The 20,082-nt window shown below is 36.7% G+C and overlaps 1 long non-coding RNA gene across 3 annotated transcripts; it reads left to right on the forward strand.

Annotated features, from left to right (window-relative positions):
* Positions 1-224: 224 nt before the first annotated feature.
* Positions 225-18,474, forward strand: LOC124871701. Of its 3 annotated transcripts, none has more exons than XR_007039095.1 (3): positions 225-465; positions 1,103-2,917; positions 18,307-18,474. It is a non-coding gene; the product is annotated as an uncharacterized LOC124871701 (long non-coding RNA). The 3 variants fall into 3 exon arrangements; XR_007039096.1 differs by lacking the exon at positions 18,307-18,474 and adding an exon at positions 6,739-7,097; XR_007039097.1 differs by lacking the exon at positions 18,307-18,474 and adding an exon at positions 6,809-7,097.
* The last annotated feature ends 1,608 nt before the right edge of the window (positions 18,475-20,082 follow it).

The raw sequence follows: 20,082 nt of genomic DNA on the forward strand, positions 1-20,082 counted from the left end.
ATATAGCTCTTTATGTCCAAACTATGTGTAGCCCAGGTGAAAAAAACAAAACAAAAACTAACTAATGAAAGGAAAAATAAAATTAATAGGAATGTATGTCCTTTAAGTTTATTCAAAATGGTTAGGTTTTAAATGTCCTACTGCACTTGAATGCATCGTTCAGTGTACGTGATCATACGATGTTCAGCAGCCAATCAGGAATCACACTCAGAAGCGTGGGGTGAAGTCAAGGCACAATTCTACTTGCTTTTCTTCTGACTTAAAACACGATGGAGAAGGTAGCTACATGCTGAAGACAAAATTTCGGTAAATATAGTAAGGAGAAAGCCAGAAGTAGTTTACTTGTGGGTTCAGGAAATAGTTATTCAGCAAAGTGAGACAAGTTACATCAGCTGGTTTGCCTTTCACGTTGGGAGCTGTGGGGGAGCCGAAGCTAACAAACTCCGTTTGAAATCCAGAGCAACGGTGAGAACCGCGTTCGTTTAGCTACAACTAGTGTGATTTGGCTGCTGGAATTAAAAGCTAATGAGAGAACTATGGTGAAATAAGTGCGAACTGAATGTGTAGCTGGAAGTAGGCAGTATTGTAACATATGCTAAGAAGAGTTGTAGCTGTGTTGTTGCTAAATGTGTTTTGTAAGCTCAAGTTATGGGGAAACTATTTTTTTTTCCTTTGTAAATTAAAGCAGGTTAGAGGAAAATTTTGGTGCAGCTTCTCTCTTGTATTATTAGGCCTGTAGTGAGTGCAAGGGAAGAAATTAAGCACACTTCTCTGATATCTCTAAACCAGCTTTGTATTTGTGTTCATTTTGGTTGAAATTATTTGATTATCCAGGTTATGATAACTTTTCATAAGATTAATTTGAAATTGTAATTAGTAGAACATCGTTCACACGAACAGTAGGTAATGTGAGTACTTGAATATTTAGTTCTCATGGTTGATTTGTTTGAAATGTTGAATGTTGTACAACTAAAACAGAGCTTTAATAGACTGAAGACTTATAAACAAAGTTAAATTCAATAGATATGTTTATTTTGAATCTTTAATGATGCATCTAAGAATAGAAATTAATTGATATGTACATGCATGACCTTATCTTCAGGTCAGGTTTTTTTGAGTGGACAACAAAATAATCTTGAGGACCAGGCAAGATTCCGATCCAATTTGATGGCGAGCTAAAAGGACCTTGAAGGAGGGACCCAGAACCAGAAGAGGAGAAGAGTCAAGTACACACATATACATACACAGACGATTCAGACAGACTCAACATAACCGGTACACCTGCAACACGGGCTGTCCTTCCTATTAGAGGCCCAGACGGACAATTTTCTTTTGTTTTCATCTTGTGGGACATTTGCACTAATTTCTTCTTTGTTTTGGGCGTTTTCAGTTAACTGATTGTAAGCCATGGCAAATTTTATTTCTATTATGTAATAATATAAGAGTTGCTACTCCATTTCATTTCTGTGTTCGACTTATTATTGTTGCTCTATCCCTTGGCTCCACAAACCAGGTTCTTCTGCTCTTAGGCCCGCAGATTGTTCTATCAGTTTATTTCAGTATTAAAAGTAACCCACTCTCGTATCTCGGAAAATCGGTTACATAGGACTAGGGCAATCCAAAATGTACATTGTTTTGAGTCATCCAAATCAGTAAGGTTACAAATGCTTTCACATAACTGGATTTTCTAAAATCATTGGGGTTGGTCAGTAAATGGCAAAAATATTTCAATTATTGACCCATAGAAATGTGCTTTATATTGATGAAAATCCCAAATTTAAGTTTTAGTTAAAAATTCCAAACTTTTCTTGGTATTTTTTTTTTTTTTTTTACAAAGAATCAAATATCTATTCTGGTGCATCTTTAAAACTGAATCAGTGAATGCTAGAAATAAATTACACAGAATTTTTTTGTTTTTGAACACAAAGAAGTAAACAGCGCTGTGGTTTCGATCTCTTGTTCAGGCCATCAATCTCTTCATTTTAACACACTATACACATGAACAAGCAGTGCTTTAATAAAATATGGACAGTTCAAAAGGCTAAATGAAGAATTTCTATTAATGGTTGTCAGTTTTCTGTGCCTAAAATTTGAATTTAGTGTCAGAAAAATGGTAAAACACACAGAAAAATGTTGTAAGAAACTCAAAGCAAACTGCTCTGATATAAGGACAATCAATAAAAAAAAAAAAAAAAATTGCAACTAAGAAGACAATATATGTGATGAAAGGAATCAGAAATTGCAGAAGGTAATTGAAATTATATCAAGAAAAGCGACATACAATCATCACCTAAACAAGAAAAACAAAAACATGTTTATTACTTGGTAAGAATCACAGACACAGAAAACTGAATAAATATTATTTAACACATACTCTGTGCCTTGGTTCCATGCCCTACTGTGCTGTAAGTTTGCCTTTATATAATTAATAGAAAGATTTAATTCATCATGTCCCATCTATGCTCTTGTCTGCACATTGCTCATGCAAAAGCCACACATAATACGACAGGTAATTTGTCTTGTCATAGAGCAAACATGTTTAAACCCCCTTTAAAGACAAATTGGCGGTAGCAGCATCATGATGTGGGAATGCTTTTCTACAAAAGGAACAGATGCTGGTGACAAGGTGGATGGAGCTAAAAAGGGGATCATGGAAGAAAACGCTACAAAAGAGGAGGGTGGAGGTTCAACCTCCAGATGGACAACATCCCCAAACACACAATCGGAGCCGCAATGAAATCTTTTGAGTAACAGGGCATCGCAGGTGTACAGTGGATGGATACATTTTAATGAAAAATGATGAACTTACAGGACACAAAGGAAACACAGGAAGCAGGGAGACAGCGATGACAACAGCAATTACACCAGACGACCGGACAACGAAGCGACTGAGAACAGGAACTTAAATACAACTGAGGTGAATGGAACAAAATGGAAAACAGGTGGATGCACTTAACAGAAACATAAACAGGTGCAGATACTGACATGTTCTTAATCACAGACACCTCCTGGCAAATATGTCTGGGACTGAGGTACTTTGCAAAAAAGAATTGGCAAAAATGTCATTCTCCAGTTTTGCTGAGCTAGTAGAAAAACACCCACAAAACATGCATTTGTAATTGTAAAAAAAATGGAAAGCAGAGGGCTGTATACATATGCTGTCATGGTTCAGTGTTTGTTGTGGATGTTGCAGCCTGAAGGAAGATAATATGAATGAGAGATAGATAGAAAGATACTCTGACACGATGCTTCCATTCAGGCAGCTGTAGCGGGAATTTTATTTACAGTTCAAAACATTTACAGATTAACTAAGTTTACAATTTTCGTCCAAATCCAATAAAATAAAGCACATGAGCGAAAATACATTCCAGCAAAATAAACACTTTCATGTCTTCTGCACATTTTCGTACTCCTGTTTCCTTTATATTCTCTTCCAACTAAACACAAATGCTCCCTTGGACCAAGTGAACACGGTAATTTTAACCAGTAATGTAGTCAAATAGTCTAATTTTCAGTTCTTAAAAACATATATCACTTAGCTTTATAAGCTACATAGACACACACAAAATAGCGTCCTAACACCTGCCTCGTGGTGACATGTCAACGACAAACTGAACTGAGCTGACTAGCTTAAAACAACATTTCAAATAACAGTTGTAACGGATCAATTGCTTGATTAAAACCAACCAACTCTAGGTGAGAGTCCTTAAAAACTTAACAGAGAATATTTCACGACTGGTTAGACACATATACATATTCAGTTATTACCTGAAGGAAGATAACATGAATGAAAGATACTCCGACACAATGCTTCCATTCAGGCAGCTGTAGCGGGAATAGAGCATTGTTTCCTAGAGCTCCCCCTTCAGGCGTAACAGACATGACTGATCAATCCCAGCTTTTGTCAGAACAGCCCAGCAAGTCGATCACAGATAAACAACTCCTAACAGAGAAATCCTTAAAGAATTAGTTTTAACTTGTACTACTCTTAACCTTACATGAATGTAACAATTGTTTTAGTAACCAATTTTTAACAATAATATTATAATTACTACTACTATAGTCACTACAACTGTTTTTATTCACCATTTATGTAGTTTAACCCAACTGCTCTTTGACATAAATCCCATTGTACCACATGGACTCAATTGCAGCCAGGGTATACACTACCCTTCTATGAAATAAAAATATGCATATTTGTACTATTTTACTCAGTGTTTTAAAAATATTTTTATTGGGTGTACATGCATACACTTATTTTTTTTAAATCTCTTCTAAAGATTGGATATCTATATTTAAAGTCTGTACGCTGTGTGTATGAAGCCAAGGTCAAATTTCTTGTTTATGTTCACAAACTTGACCAATAAATTTAAATCGGATTCTGTCATCAATAAGAGTTCATTTTTGCTCTTTTGATTATGATAGACCTAACCAAAAGTATAGTGTGGCAGAGTAACACTAGTATAGAAAACTGATACTCATTAGTCAGGTTATCTGCCCTGGTAGCCACCCTGCAGTTGGCTTTTTTTATAGACATGCTGCTCACAGCTTGCTAACTACTTCAATATGTGATGAGTGGCGCTCCCTTAGTTTCCACAACATGACTGGTTTTTTTTCACGACCACAAATGTTTAAAAAGTGGCAAATTTGTTGGTGTGGGAAGCGAGGCAGGTTGTATTAGCCTTCTTTCTGACAATTGACCTACATTGCACAGCAATAGGTGAGGAAAGGCCATAAGCTTCATTTTGTGTCAAATTCTCCCTAGATGCTTTAGCTGTTACAAAGCAGGCACATTTATTCAGCTATATTTACATGTACAATGATCAAAGAGCAATGTAAGAAGTGAAAGACGATGCATCAAGACGCTGCTTTTTTTCCTGCATTCAGTAACAATGAAAACTGGGGTGCAGACACAACTGAGCATCATCACTTTTGATAGTGAGAGCGTGAGCCTCAGGTTTCTATTATAAAGTTTAAAGTAGAGAGTGAGGCGTACATTATAAAAAACGTTTGCTCACACAGATAAATAGGTGTGTCTGAACCAAGCCTGTGCATACATGCACATACAAACAGTAAGTAGGCCATTTAAGGGAAATGCTGCAACTATTTTCTGCATAAAGTAGCTGGAGATTCTGTTAAGAGTTTCTTAGTTGTCTGAGAATTCTCTCCCAAATGCTGCTTTGTTAAATGACAACAGAGTGTTGCACTGAGTTCAGGTGTGTCATATAAAAAACAGCAGCTTTCACTTTAAAGTTTGCCACGAAAGGTTTCACCTCTCATGAACACAGTTATTTCAACAAACACCTTCACGACGCCGTCTAGGCTCCATGCCAGAGAAAACTCTGGTCACCAGCACTTTCTCTGGCATCTTATTGAAAAAAACGTTAAGCTAATGTGCAATGTTCACGGACAAACCAAATCTGTCGAGCAGTACTTTAACATGGACGATGGGATTGGAGTTGCAGTTATAAGCCATTCCTTTTTTACCATCTCGACTGCTGATTACAAGGATTGATATCAGATTTCTGAGGGAGAGTGAAAGACCTGTAGAGTGCGTCCCAAACTTTCGTCAGTCCATCTACTTCGTGTTAATGGGCCAGTTGCAGGGCACATTAGACAGGCTTGGGAACGAAATGACAGCAGGACAGTTAAATCATGACATACTACTACATAATTAAACACTGTTGGATAAACATGTCTAGTAAATTAAAGTGTATTGATAGTAAATATTAGTGTTAAAATGTGAAAGATAAAGCCATAAACATCCTGTGGTTAGATAAGACATACAGATTTGGAAAGAGGACAAACAACTGAACATTGATAGATGAATTCACACTATATATATATATGTATATATATACTGTATATATTATACATCTATGTAGAGAATTTAAAGTCATAACATCACTAAAAGGAAATTGCTTTTATCCAGAGCTCTGTAACACAAAATGGACTTTGTAAATTCCTAAACTTAACACTGAACATGGTTATGTTCCTAGGGCCAGCCAGCAAAGTTAGGGAAAAGGAAAAAAAAGCGGCTACAAAAATTAAAAGATCTTAAATTATTGGGAATTCCATCATTTGGAAGAAGATAAAAGAAAACCTGAATCAAATATTGTCAGGTTAAAACAAAAGGTTATGCAGTGCAACGTATTTGTAAGAATATTGGAGTACAAAATGGAGGAATCACACTGAAAGATCACCACCTATGAATATAGAAGAACATTGTTTAAAAGAAAACACATATTTTTCTGATTACCAAAAACAGCAAAGTTTTATATTTCCAAAAAACCAAATAATTCAAGTTAGTGTCAAAAATAATATGCATCCTCCCACTGATTATTTGCAAGATAAGTGAGGTACACCAGACTGGCTTCTTGACACAAATAAATATAGAAATGCAGCAATCCTGAATGATTTTTTGGAAACTTTTAAACTTTTTAAAGCCTTTGCATATATTGATACTGCCAACCGGACCTCATCCCGTCACAAATAAAACATTTTTACAATGTCAATTGCAGCCACAAGCTTTTTAAAGCTTACAGCTTTAAGATTGTGGCTTCAAACAAAATATATTGTATTACCAAACCTAACTTGATCAAAGGTTGAGTAGATACTCGGCAGGTTGGGTAGTAAATCCTTAGCAGTTATAACATGTTTATAATGTATGAACAGTCTTGTGTGTTATTCTCGCTGGTTACCTTTCACAACATGCTTTGTTTTCTTTTTGAGCTGCAGGGCTATAATTATGAGGACATGATCAGATCCACTCCAAACCCTGACCTCTGTCACACTGACATGTTTACAGAGGCCAAATGGGGAGTAAAGTGGGCCAGGAACCTGCCAGTCTCCTCTTGCCTTACAGCCTTATTTACAGTCATCTCCTACAACCTTGATTGATAGCAGCCATCTCATTAACACTACAGCAGTCCAAGGCCTTCAACCAATGTCCAGTAGACACATACTCTCTCACCTACACTGCTGCGTTGTGATTAGATGTCCCCCTGGAAAGCGACTGTACTACAAAGGAAGAAAAAGACAAACCTTCTACTTTCTTCTGCTGCCTTGACATTATTTCCAAAAGCAGGGAGAGGAAATGTAAAGAGGCAAGTGGAGAATGGGGCATGGGAGAGAGATTAAAAATAAGGTGTTGGTTGTGATGGGAATGATTTATTAGTGTAGCAGGACACTTAATAATTACTTAACACACACACACATAGATCACCTTTACAGTATTTCTGTCTGGAGATGGCGAGAGAATGGAAATGATATGTGATTGATGCCAGGAAGCACAGGCACAGCCCAGGGGGAAAGCAGTGCAAGGTCTTACTTATAAAAACATCAATCAGGGAGCATGGTCTGTGAAACCACGGGTTGTGAAACACCACCAGGTTCCCCACCCCCAGTCTCCGCAGTGTGAACCAGACTCGCCTCAAAGAAAGGAAGGGCTCTGTTGCTCACTTAATGATGACCCTGACGACATGCATGGCTGCAATTGAAGGAAACATCTCACTACCCTGTTTACTGCAGCTGGAAACAACATACACTTCACCACTAAACTGGTCACATTACAGCTGCAATTCTTGTTTATAAACTTAATATAAATGCTGCATGTGGAGAAGGTTTCTGTATATAAGTAACCTTTTTTTTTTTACTACAGGTCGCTTATTCTCAAATGCATCATAGGGAAGATAGATTTCTCAGGCTTACCTAAAACACGAGATTACAGTAAACAAAAATACAAGAATGGATTCAAACTTTGCAGCAAATCTAAAACTAAATTCCCATTTAAGCACATATGCAAAACTAACACACAAGAACATCCACATGCAAACTGCTTTTAAAAGCCCCCCAACATAATCACAGCAAGTCTGTAAAGGTACTGATTCTGTCAATGTTTTCAGCAAGAAAAGAAATCTCATATTGCTGTGTAAAATTGGCTTTGCTTGTAAAGAAAGATTATGATTCTAAAGCGTATCTTGGGATTATGGTTTTTTTTGGGTAAACAGTGAGAAGTATTTTTTTTTCTCTCTTTTGAGTTTTGATAGGGAAAAGAAACAGCCTTTTTTAAGCCATGACTGTTTTAGACAGTGAACATGTGTAGCTTTGCTGCCAAATTTATGCAGTTTTGGTCAGAACCGTATATACTCCCATCTTCAGTAGGGATGTCGTTTTTAATGTGGGCTTTGTGTCTTGTTGTTTTTCCAGGGTAAATGAAAATATAACACTTAATGTCAATGATTTTTTGATAAATGTCCCATGGGAAGCTGCAAAGAAACATCATCCTTTTTGTAACCATGTACAAAACCATGTACTTCTTCAACAATTCAGGTTGAATATTTGCTAATTGTTTTTTACAGAATTAGTGAAGTTCTTTTCAAAGGGTTGGTTTTCTGGGACGGATGCAGTTTTTTGGCATAAGCCGTATATTTACATTACAGTTGCTCTAGAAGCTTAATGTTAGGCAGCTTTATCCATTTTAAAACCAGTTTTGACACATTGTTAGAATGCTTATCCTGTTAAAGCACCCAACCTTCTCAACATTTCAACCATCTGACCCAAACAATCCCTCCCAGATAAAAACGAAAAGGAAACGAATATAACCATCATAAATTGGCAGACGCAGGTTAATCTGTGTTGCTGTTCACAGTGAGGTAAGTTTCCCACTCAACATGGAGGTTGCTGACATATAAATACATTAATACTTGTAATCTGGATGGAAATGTACAACTGGCCACAGTGATTAGCCAAATTACTGCTGAAGAACAGTTTTATGGTCAGAAGAGACAAAGATTAACTTGTTTTTCCACAATGACGAGAAGTATGTTCACAGGAGTCAAGGTGAGAAATTTAAACCTCAGAACACTATACTATCTGTCAGGTATGATGGTAAAAGCATCATGCTGGGGGACTGTTCAGCAGGTGGTTCTGGTGATTTGACAAAACTGTGTCCCAGAATGATCAAAACTGGTTATGAATGGGTGAAACAGGCTAACATTACACTCCTTGAATGGCCCCAACATCAACCTGTAAGATATATGGTCTATGCTGGAAAACCAACCAATTTAAAATAAGCTGTAACAGTTCTTCTAGGGGGCTGCACAGTCCTGGGTTTGACTCCTGGCCAGGGGTCTTTCTGCATGGAGTTTGCATTTTCTCCCGTGTGCATGGGTGGGTTCTCACCGGGTACTCCGGCTTCCTCCCACAGTCCAAAGAGATGCCTGTTAGGTTAATTGGTCTCCCTAAATTGCCATTAGGTGTGAATGAGTGTATGTTTGTTTGTGTGTTGCCCTGCAATGGACTGGCGGCTTGTCCGGTTGTACCCGGCCTCCAGCCCATAGACTGCTGGAGATAGGTACCAGCTTCCCTGTGACCCACTATGGAAGAAGCGGTATAGAAAATGAATGACTGACTGACTGACAGTTTTTCTAGGGAGATTTAACCAAATATCCAGCTAACTTATGCCAGAATGTTGTTGATGGCAACAAAAATCTTATAGTTGTAGTGCAAGTTGATAAGGTACATCACCAAAAACCATAGGAAATGCATCTATTTGTTATTTTTACTCTGTTATTTAAAAAGTCAGCAATAAATTTTAACCTTTGCACTGAATTCTTTGTTTTAAACATCACTGCAATTGTATGTCGTATTATCAGTCACTAAACATCGATAGCCGAGCTCACCACCCACTTTGTCATAGGAGTCATAGAGCCTCTAGGTTTTGTGTTTCTCAGGAGCGTTATTTACAAGGCACTATTCTGCTCATTATTTTTACCTTCAGAAAGGTCATTTGTCAAGCCACTGTTAATTGGGTTATTTTTCATGGGACAAACACAGCCCTCTGGAGAGTATTTCATTTAAAATGCTGATAAGCACCTGATTGTTCCCGTGTCTGGCTTCTATTACAAGAGGGCAACTGTGGGTCTGGAAATATTAGAGAATAAAAATTAGCATTTTATGCTTTGGTGCCTTAGAAATTGTCATGTCTTTGGTGGAGAAGGGTCTCAATTTAGTGCCTGTTTTGTTTGGAACATTCAATAACTGCATATATTTCCATCTCTCAGGACATTTGTGGGTTTATTTTAATGGATTGTTTTTGCCTTTCATATTCTGACTGTTTCATTGGAGACTTCCTTGAAGAAAATATAAAAAGCACTTACATTTCCTCCTGCCAACTATTTGCATTGCATTACAGTGCAGGTGCACTGGCTAGGGTCTGGAACCATGCTAATGAACAACCTTGTTTTAATTAACTTCAAGTTAAAATGGCGTGAAATTGAAAATGATTATTGCCAAAGTAAACATCCCTAATTAGGAAATGAGGAGTATAAGTAAATTATTTGATAAGTATTGTTTATTTGGAGCTGTGCATCACCTGGTTTGGGTTTAGAGATAATCTCCACAGTACAAGCTGAATACTCAGTGGCAGACAATCTCATTTGGTCTTAAGTGAAAGAAATTAGTATAATAACTAATTATGTTTAGAATACTTTTCAAAGTTTAGCTTAGTGTGGACTTTTTGCTCCTGTAATTCTTTCAGATTGTACCATATCCAGCACGAGGAGTGTCACTGACCCGTACTCTGTGATTACAAATGAATAGGCGTGTAATGATACATCCAGCTCAAAAAATGAGATAATTACCTGCTTTGGGATCACAAAAATTGAGAATTCACCCTTTTTTCATTTGTTTGTGTTTTTTTCAAAAACAAGGAAATGTTTCACAAATCATATACTGTGTTAAAATGAATCTGAGATCGGTGTAGAAAAAGGGAGTCCAGGTTTGATCAGTCTATATATTGTATTTTTTTATGTGTATCTAAAATTAATGAGGTCCTAATCCGGAAAGCACCTTAAATAATCTCTTTAGATTAAGATTTCATAAATATAAAACAGTTTTAAATAATTTCTGTTCAGTGTAAACTTATCCAGTTCAGGCTTGAGCAGTGTAAGTATTTTAGATCTTGAACAAGAGGTGATGAAATGCTGTCCATATTCATTAAAGACTATGAAATAGCCCTTAATTTTAACTCAGAGGCAGAGGCCAGCATCATTAATGGATAACATTTCACCAGTAACAGTTTTTAGGAATCCTTTTAGGTTTTTTATACCCAAAATACTGCCAGATAAACAACTGGTGAAGGTTTTTTCAATCAGTTGCCAACTTAACAACTTGTAGCTATATTCATTAAGTTCTCAGACCAACCTAGCAAATCTTTATCCATAAAGCAGCTAGCAACTCTTTTTATTGATACTGGAGACCCATGAAAGGAAGTATCATTGTTACTCTTCTCAACGAGCAGTGGGTGCAGCCATGGGCCCATCTCCGATCCCAAGGCATTCACATACAAACCTGTCCTATCACAGCAGTCCCTCCCAGCTGCAATAAGAGCTCTATACACATCCAGACTACTAATGAATCATGCATGGATGAAGCTGCTTCTGAATGGATGCATGGATGGACGTGCTTCCTGCACTGTGTGTAAGGGGACCTGCCACTGGCAACTTGGCACATATGTGATTCATTGTCAGGATGGACCCATAGGGATTGGATCTCACAACCGGAAGAGACGGCCGCGTGATGGGTAAGGGACCCAATGGAGCAACCGCTGCTCAAGTCTCCAAAGTTTCTAAGAACACCTGAAAAATTCTCAAAATGTGTCGATGGTCGGTGTTTTGAAAAAGACTAGGTAGAGGGATCAGAAAATTTGCTAAATATGACAACACATTTGCAAGTTGGCAACAATGCTCATGGGATAGAATTTAGCCTAAGAATGATACTGAACACAATGTATTTTGAAAAACCAATGTATTTGCATAAATGCACAAAAGATAAAAGTAGGACTGAGTAGTCAAAGACAATGGGTGAAAGGAATGTCAGATTCTATATTTGGCTTTGGTGGGTTAGTCATCACCATGTAGACCTATCTGACACTCATTTTGTAATAACTAGGTACAACTCAAGTGCACGTGATCCTGAACAAGATGAACAGTGTAGAAAAAAGATTTATTGCACTTGTTCAGTCTCCAGAATTTTAGATAAAATGCTCACTTGCAATGTTTCCACATGTGCTGATAATTAAAACGTTTGCTGATAAATGTTTATGTACCTTTGTACATAAAGATATTTATTTACCTTTGTTAAAATACAGTTTTCTTTTAATGCATTTAAAAGATGCTCATGTTTTGTCTTTTAAATTTTTGATGCTTGCAACACAGCAGAACAGACTGAGTCGCTGGGAGAGTCAGGTAGTAACCTGCCACTGCATGATGAATGAGGCTGTCAGATTAGAGCCAATTTGATCATGTCTATTGACAAAGTTTAATATCACTGATCACATCATGATCAATGACGCATGTACAGACATATGCTCACTCATTACAAACAAGACTGGCTTTCATCTTAGCCTCATGAACTGTAAGACTAGTTGCTGTCAAAGAAAGGCAGAAGAGAAGGCTTGACATCACTGACATCAGACAGCTAAGACAGAATTCTGTAATGTAGAATACAAGGAAAACAGAACAACAAAGCACAGGTAGCCTATATGTATGCTCTTACAGTTTAACATCACATTGCAAATAAGTCAAGGGAGCAACTGTGGGATTTGCTGGACAAACAGGTCTGAGGAGTCGAGGCCCCACCTCATAACTTACAGTATTTAAAGAAACGTCTAGTAACATCTTGGGTACAGATACCATACCAATCCATCAGGGGTCTAGTGTCTTGACAGATCAGAACTGTTTTGGAAGCAAAAGGGGAGCCACCACATTATTAGGTAGATGGTCATAATGTTTTGCTTCACTGGCGTTTTGAATCCTGGTTTGCAGGAGAAGGTTCTCACCGGAAGACTGACTGGCATGAAAAACAATTCTTTTTGGCTTTGTACTTCAGTTATTTTCTGCCATTGACCTTGCTCATTTTTCAGCAGGAGGTCAGCTGCTGGACTGATGTTTGCAAGTAAACTTGAGCTGTGTAAAACCATGAAAGTATTCAGCTTTCCTATCCTAAACACTAAATTATATTCTGCTCATGGGCCTGCCGTGATTTGTCTAAATGTATCTAGAATTGGTCAGAATTAATAAGTGTATTCATCAAAAGTAGTAAAATTACCAAACTGTGTTGGTGCTACTGGGCTAGCCTGGTGCCATTCTTTTTACCATTACATTTCAATGGCACAGACAATCCTCTGTCCTCTTTGCATCACCTATATACTGTGCTGGTCATACCTGCTATTTAAACCATAAACATTCTTTCTACATATAATGTAACTTGTTGCAGATTTGAAGGGCACTTACATAGGGGGTGCCATTTCACTGTGTTTAAGATTTCTTCAGTACTAAATATTTTATAGGTACATTCTGTGAGTACAGTGGCCCAAAGCTCAAAGGGAGACTGTTACACTGGATCCCAGCAAGGTCTCCTGTGATCATTTTTTATCATTATGTTGTGAAGCAAAAAAATGAAAAATAATCACTCATCCATTTCTGGCTCTTAAGTTGTCCAGAGTAAGAGGAGCAGAAACCAGAAAGTTCTAAAACATGGTTTGCATTATGTTTGCTTACATATTGCTTGGTTACATAAAAAATAATTTTATCTGGAAGTTTAGACTTTGCTGCCTTAAATGGACATAAATAGGATCTCCATTCATTCATTTATTCATTCATCCATTCATTCATTCATATGAAAAAGAAAACGTAATAAAAAACGTTTTAAAGGTTTTAAGGCAGATAAGACATCATAATTAAAACAATATGATGATTAAGATGTAGTGTTGAATCTCTGGAGAAAATCCAGCAACCTAATCTGTAGGAGCAGTATTGAGGATCATGTGAAAGAAATCAATGGTTGAATAAACATTGCAATTAGATAATTTAGCCAAAAATATACAATTTAGACAGACACTATATCTCTTAAAGGTGTGTAAAACTCTTTAATTTACTTTCCTACTATAAACGTAAAGAGCCAGTTTTGGCTAAAACAGTCATGGGGAAAATAGGAACAACCTTTTGCTTCCATAGGACTTAACAGGGGAAACAAAAATCAGGGGCTGAAAATTAAATGCATTGAATTTATTGATTACTACTGTTACCAATTCTGTTAAAACAGGAGTTTTGATGATCTAGAGCAGATGTGTGTGTCAGAACAATGTCAAGATGGAATGACATCAGCAGTGACCAAAGAGAACAACTGCGGCTGCCAACAGTCTGGGAAGGGTTCTAAAACATAGGCCAAAGTCCATAATTTTACAGTGAGAAAGATTATTCTTTCTCACCACAAACTCCACCAAAAGACTTTGAGCTGTCAAGACACTGGCTTCAGAAAACCCCATATTTCCAACCCAAAATACATCAATTTCAATAATTGACCTCTTACTGCCTAAAATATCCCACCTTTTGACAGCTGCCAACAAGGAGATAAAATAATGTAGTTATTCAAGTCACCTGTCACATTGAAGCAGATAGCCTTCCTTTCACAAGGTGTCAAAACAGTGGAATATATACTGCAGGAAGAAAAACAGCTGTCTTCTGGCTTGAAACATCGATCTAGTATTCCAAAATTTTAATAAGCTAGAATAGTTTAGCTAAAATTGCTAGAAATCATCAGTCTGTGGTACAGCCATGATGACAAGAATAGAGTAGTCATGCAGAAAATTTTTCATCTGATAAATAGTGTCAGTCTTTTAAAAGGTGTTCTTTTTCAGCCTTAATTAATATCAAACAAAAAGTTCAGACTTTTTCCATCAGCCATCTTCAATAAATTTTATTAGACATGTTGAAAACAAATAAATTTGTCACATTTCTGACTTATTTGCCTATGAACTTTAATTGACTTGATTAATTCCTTATAAAATAGCCAAATACAGTAAATGGATCTAAGATGCTTTTCTGATTCCTTGCTCCATTGCAAACATGAGACCACCCTTTTCTGCAAGTTTTAAAAGCTCTTGTTGAAAATCTCAAGTCTTTGTGCATAACCTTACTGTACATAATGTATTTATCAGCATTTCAATGCTGATTTACCATTTTACTTGTCATTTGGCATATAAAATTCTGTGCTGAACAAAAGGTCACTCTAAAACAGTTACCATGTTTAAAATTCAAACAAACAAAATAACAGTGGCAGAGACTTGTGGCTCCTGTAATGTTTTTGGACTGTGGGAGAAAGCCTGAGTATCTGGAGAAAACTATTGCATGCACAGGGAGAACATGCATACATTGCCTTCTGGCTACAAGATAACATTGCTAATCACACTCCTGTCCTATTGTTTAGAATTATCGTCCAATCTTTTATAAATGTGTGATCAAATCTGCATTTTTTAAATATTTTATTTATACAACTATGAATGTTTAATTCTTGAGATTTAATGAGGGTTACAAATAACACTAAACATGATTTACTGGCACCGGCTACACTCTCAATCCCTTCCCCTTTTTCATCAAACCGATTAGCAGCGTTCAATAACAGCTGCTGATGTGTTTAAATCGATGCTCATAGAAACACATACAGAACCTGATCAGTTTTTTTAGACATGTGGCTCCAATGTCTGAAATCAATAAGCAACCTGCATCACATTACAGATGCCCTCCCAGGAAAGTCATTATTTTTCAATTTCTGGTGCAAACACACACAGTCATTTAAAACCTCTTATATTTTCACAGTTTATATAGAATAACAATGTCACTATCTATTTGATCTTAGAAATCTAGATTATATACAGACATAATATATATCTGGCACTGGTATATTACAGGTATGTAAACATGACACAGCTGATCAGGAAAATTACCACTTTGTTTTACCAACACATTATAAGTGTTTTTTTCTTTAAACGAAAGTAGATATTTATCATTTTTTCCCTTTTATTTAACTTAATTTGTTCATTTAACATGGATAAATAGGCAAATTGTTTCATACTATACAAAGTAAACTTGACCCTGCACCTGACCTTGCCTAGGCTTGTGAAAAATAAATCATAAACATAAAATTTGAATAAAATGCTAAATATATATAAAAAAACACTAAAGTAACTGAAAATGTAATTATTACAATACAATAAAAATAACTAAAATAATGATCGATAAAAAGGGCTGCATGGTGGCGCAGTTGGTAGCACTGTTACCAACTGCGCCAGAAGGTCCTGTGTTCGGCTCCCAGCCAGGGGTCTTTCTGAATGGAGTTTCTAGGTTCTCTGCTTGCATGTGTGGGTTTTCTCGGGGTAGTGACACAGTCCAAAAACATGAGTTAGGTTAATTGGTCTCTCTAAATTGCCCTTAGGTATGAATGGGTGTGTGCATGGTTGTTTGTCCTGTGTGTCTCTGTGTTGCCCTGCGATAGACTGGCGACCTGTCCAGGGTGTACCCTGCCTCTCGCCCACAGACTGCTGGGAATAGGCACCAGCTCCCCCGTGACCCTGTACGGAAAAAGGGGGTATAGAAAATGGACGGGTGGATGATGGATAGAAGAGTGATTTTTAGAACCAAAAGCAAAGCTAGTCCTCACATGATTTCTGATGTTTTAGCGAATGTTTTATACACGTTTTAAAAACATTACATTCAGAGACAGGATGGACAAATGAATACATGAATAAATGAATGGACACACAGATGGATGGATTAATGGATGGGCTGATGAATGGATAGATAGATGGATGACTTGATCTGTAGATGGACAAATAAATGAAGGTAGCATGGATGGATGGAATGCACAATCTTGCAGATACATCTGGACATGTAAGAACAGTTGCTGTATTGTGTTGCTATCAAGCTATTTTAGGTGAATGAATAATCTTGCCTCCTGAAATAATCTGTCAGATGATAAACAGACCCAACACTAAGCTTAGAACCAGTTACATCCAGTGGAAACTGCTGGTTAACAAAGTGCAGAACCACAGTTTTTTACTCTTCGATGGCTGTAGAAGCAGCACAACAGTGGGATGTCTCACCATCAGAAATAAATGTTTTGCTGCCTTTAATCCGTCTATTGTTCCTTCCCCTCTGTTGTAGTTTTTCCAGGTTCCATTTTAAAGTCTTACAGTGGGAATCATATTTGTTGAGAACTTTAGTCTTCTTGCTTTCATAAATGGCCTTAAAATGAATCTGGAAAAAGATTACATTTTGACATTAAAAGTTGCAAAGGACTATGTGTGGATTTAGATTGCAGTGATGCTTACTGATAACAATTAGATTGTTTTTATAGCCATTTTAGTCAGTATAATATAGTTAAAAAAACCTTAAATGCTCAATGAAGTGTCGCTGCTCCTCTTTGTGTTTACATTCAAATTGTTGTAGAAGAACATATTTAGGGTGGACGTCAGCTGGCATTGTTATTGTAATTGTAAAGAAAAACAATTTTTTTTTATCATAATCATTCTGTGAGCTCCAAAAACAGCCACAAAAAATATTTTCCCCAAGCAAATATCTCATGGAAAATTGTGTCTTTCTTTTTTTAAGGATCAAAAGCTCATGCAAGTCTTTTTTTATTTTTTGGTTGGTGGAGTTAAACAAACATGTGAAAACATCAGATATAGACTCACAGATAAAAACTGTGATTATACATTTGTTTGATGATAAAAATCAAACCCTGGTAAATTATTGGAATTGCCAAAATATACATTTTCAAAGATCCAAATCAAAACTAACTAAAAACATAGCCCCACTGACTTGTTGTGGGTTTTCTGGGTTATCTTTTGCATTTGGAAGCTGTGATGAACTGCTCTTTCTCACTCACTACTCCACCGTCTCGCTGTCAGTCAAATAAATTGCAACAGAATTATCCATGATTGCATTTGAAATGCAAAACAAGACACGCTTTTTAAGGCAGGAGGGCTGTTGATTTGCCAGAATTTTATAAAGTAATGCAAACTTCACCACATAGGTCTTATTAGACATTTCTAATCGTACATCTGTATTACGTTGACACTACACAGCAGTTCAGCTGTATCCTCTTTCCTCCTATTAGGATCAAGTATCAATAATTTCATTAGTCTTTCCTCTAAATCACAAGAGTTCAAGGTTAATGTTTGATGAATTACATGGGAGGGTTTTTATTTTTTATGTGCAGCCAGGTTAGGAATTAGGTTATTTATCAGAAGCAGGCTGCCTAAGATGTTTAGATCGTAGCAGAACAGCAGGTGATGCAGTTGACACAACAGAAACTGAGTTGAATCAAGCAGAGAAGCAGCTGCCCTTCAGCAATTACAGTTATGAAGCCATAAATCAGAGAGTAATGGGAGCCAGAGAGAAGTGCCACCTCAGAGGATTTGTCTTACCATTTACATTCAAACGTTTTGTACCTCTTTTTTTGCAGAAATACATGTGGATTTTCCTCACTTTGAACATGTGCATCCATCCAGCAACCTTTTGGATACAATAAATTACAGCAGGTGACTTTTCTCCATAGTGAGATGCATGAAATTTCAGGTTTCCATTCCTGTTATACATGAACTCTTCCTTTGAATGGAAAGTTACATGCATGATTCAGCACCAGACCAATTAAGCAGAAATGTTATTAAAGTTGCTGCACAAAGGAAAAATAAATTAACATCATTACCTTAATGATTTACTCATTAAAGAAGCAATGCTTTTATGGAGGCACATTGTGTAAGAGACGGTATGCCTCTCCTGACTTATTAGCTCAGCTGTTGATGTTGAAACCTACTAACATTGTCTTTTATTGTATGTTCAGTGTGCTGCTCTAGAAAGGTATGTGCCAGAATGTATTAATGCTACAGTGAGTAGTCACATATCTGAGATAGCAAGTAAAGTGTAGATGTGCATCAATAACAATTAGAGTACAGTAAGAAATTTAAGAAAAATTGTGGGACTCTCATCAAAATTAATAAAACCAAGACAGAACAGTCCAGTTTAAAGACTGTGCAATATACAATAGTATAATCATAAGGTGTGGTTTAACAATGGGTTGGAACATATTTTTTCCCTTTCATGTATGTTTTCCCAGAACCAGACCATTTAGTTAAATTTTGTTTGGTTATTCTGAGTAGGTCCTTCACCTGCAAGACTGTTGCCATGATCTGAGGACACAAATATCCACCCGATACCAGAATGCAATTAAAGCCGGTGAAATAAGAACATTAGAGGTTTAATCTTAGGGTGTTTACATTTTTGTCCAGTCTCTTTCTTATTGTTCAAAAATGAACACAGACAGGGGAGGCCAGCAGTGCTTTATATGTTGTCTCGCATTCTTTTGTAAAATCTTGAATGAATTGTCAACATGTTATTGGAGTCATTTTGGTCGGCCGGCTACTACTTGAAGATTCCCCACTGTTCCATGTGTTCTTCATTTGTTATAATGGCTCCCATTGTAGTTTGCCTGAGTTCCAATGCCTTAGAAATTACTTGATAACATTATTCAGATGAATAGATGTCAATAGATTTGTTGCTTTTTGAGATCTACAAGCCTACTTCAAGTTTACTAATAGGTTATGTTTAGGTGATCATGGACATACAGAAGGCTATGTTTAGGAAATATATATGTACATAAGCCCTATGTATAAATACATACATGACATATATATATATAGATTTAACATTTATATTGTGACCTTTGTCCCCAAAAATTGATCAGAGTCATTCATTTAAGATTAGAGATTTGCAGATACAAAGTAACAGTATGATCTGAATAGTAAATTTAGATGTTAATTAAATAAAACCAGTTTATATGCTTGAAGGCCCAGAGGCTTTTAAGTGCATTAAAATACCAAATTATATTACATTACTATTACATGTATTGCATTAGTATTGTGTTGATGTACAAAGGACTGCACAAAATTAGGAAAAGATGTAATTGGGTATAATATTTGTGAATGGCACGATAACTAGATTTGCTGTTCTGGCATTGTAACGACCCATTTGTAGTTTCTTAATGACATGACCACCTCACATTCTCGAACTGTTTATGCCACATTGGGTCTCCAACCAATTATTGCAGTCCAAGCAGTTCTTTGTGATATGCATATTTGTTACAGCAATATTATGCTACGTTTGTGACTTAACTCACTCACCTATAACTTTCTGGATGCTGCAGTCTTTCAGTTTTTCCTGACAGTGACATTTGGTGAGAGCT

This window comes from Girardinichthys multiradiatus, chromosome 7 (genome assembly GCF_021462225.1).
Source record: "Girardinichthys multiradiatus isolate DD_20200921_A chromosome 7, DD_fGirMul_XY1, whole genome shotgun sequence".
NCBI lineage: Eukaryota > Metazoa > Chordata > Actinopteri > Cyprinodontiformes > Goodeidae > Girardinichthys > Girardinichthys multiradiatus.